The sequence below is a fragment of the Larimichthys crocea genome, unplaced genomic scaffold (assembly GCF_000972845.2).
Source record: "Larimichthys crocea isolate SSNF unplaced genomic scaffold, L_crocea_2.0 scaffold5049, whole genome shotgun sequence".
Lineage (NCBI taxonomy): Eukaryota > Metazoa > Chordata > Actinopteri > Sciaenidae > Larimichthys > Larimichthys crocea.
In genome coordinates, this window is record NW_020856568.1 from 1 (window position 1) to 796 (window position 796).

Below are 796 nucleotides of genomic sequence, written 5' to 3' on the forward strand. Positions count from 1 at the left end.
GTTGGTCATTCCACCATTTGGGGAAGACCACAGAGAACAGAATATAATAAATAAATATATTAACGTCTGCAAACAAAGTCAGCCGTTTAAATATGAAGTCACAGACAAGAAAGCCGTCGGTTCTCTATAGAATATGTAAAGTCTAATGTTTATTGTTGTAAAAATACAAATGTAAACAAAAGCCGCTAGCAGAGGATGGTTTCGATCCATCGACCTCTGGGTTATGGGCCCAGCACGCTTCCGCTGCGCCACTCTGCTCCACGATCTTCGGACGGACGGTGGTCCGTATTTAAAGCATCATCAGGGTCAGCTGGACGGACTGTTCGCATCTATGTTAGTGACGTGATCACATATTAAATCACCTAATGTTAGTCAAATAGTAAGTTGATTGACGCCAAGCGTCAACCTCTGTCTGTAAAGTGAAACCACAAACTGCAGTTCCTCTAACGTCCACCTGAGGCTGGCTGCAGAAGTGAGTCAGTCTCCATGAGTCCCCATGTCCAAATGTCCAACAGCAGAAATAAACATGTTTACAGCCTGGGACAAATGTCACGGAGACTACGTCCAGGTCCCCCCCCGTCTAATAACCTGGACTGTAGTCTCATGTGATCCGTTCTCTGCAGTACTGCTCTAAACCTGAGACGCTAGTCTCTAGACTGCCTTGTATCCCGCCGCACTGTCTAAAACCTGGTCACGTAAAGTTCTGTAGACGTCCCCGTACTAGACTGTCTAAAACCTGGACTGTATGTCTCCGCATACGCTCCCCGCAGACCTGTCTATCAACCTCTGCGACGTA

The 796-nt window shown here is 46.6% G+C and overlaps 1 non-coding gene across 1 annotated transcript; it reads right to left on the reverse strand.

The window, feature by feature from the left end:
• Nucleotides 1-186: 186 nt before the first annotated feature.
• On the reverse strand, nt 187-258 carry trnam-cau (transfer RNA methionine (anticodon CAU)). The gene has a single exon. It is a non-coding gene; the product is annotated as a tRNA-Met (tRNA).
• Between the last annotated feature and the right edge of the window lie 538 nt (nt 259-796).